We start from the raw sequence: 1,741 nt of genomic DNA on the forward strand, positions 1-1,741 counted from the left end.
AGAGGGAAGCATCAAATCTGGGTTTTTTCAAAGCCAGGGGGCTCTGAACGGCTGCCCAGAGTCTCATCTGGTCAACATAACACTTCTCAAAGTGAGCCCTGAAACAAAGTCTCAAATCAAGGTTTTATATAGCCTTCTCCTGACTCAAAGAATGTAAAAACCCTCTTGACCCATTGCCCAATCAAAAAGTATCTCCTGACCTTTTTTCCTCCATCTTGGAGCTGTGGAGGCCTGCGGAAACAGGGCTTCTAGAACAGCAAAATGTCTGGAAGACTGTGGTCCAAGGCCATTTTTGCTGGCTACAAGAGAGGCCTATGAAACCAGAGGGAACATACTACAGCTCTTCTGAAAATTGAAGGCGTCTATGCGCGTGATGAAACTGAATTCTATTTGGGAAAGAGATGTGCTTATGTATACAAAGCCAAAAACAACACAGTAACTCCTGGTGGGAAACCAAACAGAACAAGAGTTATCTGGGGGAAAGTTACTCGGGCCCATGGTAATAGTGGAATGGTTTGAGCCAAGTTCAGGAGCAATCTTCCTGCCAAGGCCATTGGACACAGGATCCGAGTGATGCTCTATCCCTCAAGGATCTAGAATGAAAACTGATTAAATAAAATTACACATTTATTGAAATGTATATTTTGTTTTGAATGCCTTTTTCCTATTCAAGATCTGTTTATTGGTGTTTTTTTTTAAATAAATATTTACTGATCTCTTTTGCTTTTAAAGAAAAAAAAAGTATCTCCTGAAAAACAAGCCTCCCAATGATGGGGTGCTTGGGATCTATGTTTGTAATATCAGTTTGTAAAATTAATTTGTAAAATCAGTCTGTAAAATCACATTTCCTCCTCCCCAGCCTCAGAGCATTAACTCTGTCCCTTCCCCCTGCCAGCACTCTGCCCAGCAACAATTCATGAACTGTTCATCTCTGCTTGGAACAATAACAAACTACACCTATGAATCCTTCACTAAACCATCTATAAACATTTTAGCTTAGGCAAATGTTATCTCCCCCTAGTATACTGGACAGCTGCATCTATGAATCCTTCAATCCACTATCTATAGGTTAACTCCTTAGCCAATTACACACATACTGAGTATCCCTTAGCCTTGGTTCCCAACATCCATCTTGTCAAACATGACACTGATGGGGACAGACTAGGCACTTCTCAGTCAGCCTTGACCACTAGCTGACTTAGTGAAGTTTCAAGCCTAAAACCACACCTCCACATAGCCCTGCCTTGGGCTATTTCCCAGTGAATTATGGGCAATATGCCTGCCCTGCTTGCAGTTGACATTAAAAGTGCATCTTCCTTTAAGCACTGACCATTCCTTAACTCCTCCCTAATCCCACCCTTACTCACCTAGTTAGCATAATTGACATCTGATTAACTGTCTTGACTCCTTAAAACTAAACCTGTCTCTTCTTTAAGTTTGTAGGTTCCCTAAGAACTCTTGCCCACTGTAAAGTGTAACAATAAACTTTTACAATCCTGACTCCAAGATTGCTTGGGCCTAGTGAATTCTTTCCAGATTGAATCACAGGGATTCTGGTCATTGATCTTGATCAGAGTTCCTGTATAACCTATTGCCATACCCCCTCATCACCAGCACAGGCTCCAGGTGCACTTAAGCCTATCAAATGGCCTAGGGGCAGGGAAGATCTTACACAATACAATCTTAGAAAGATGGCAACAACATAAATTTACATTCCCATTACAAGACCCCAAAATACCAA

General features: G+C 41.5%; 1 pseudogene; it reads left to right on the forward strand.

The window, feature by feature from the left end:
• Positions 1–241: 241 nt before the first annotated feature.
• LOC138142873 (large ribosomal subunit protein eL33 pseudogene) lies at positions 242–619 on the forward strand (annotated as a pseudogene).
• Positions 620–1,741: the final 1,122 nt, after the last annotated feature.

The sequence above is a fragment of the Petaurus breviceps genome, unplaced genomic scaffold, assembly GCF_028583685.1.
Source record: "Petaurus breviceps papuanus isolate PSGF00001 unplaced genomic scaffold, PetGlider_PUasm1.0 90617, whole genome shotgun sequence".
Taxonomy (NCBI): Eukaryota; Metazoa; Chordata; class Mammalia; order Diprotodontia; family Petauridae; genus Petaurus; species Petaurus breviceps.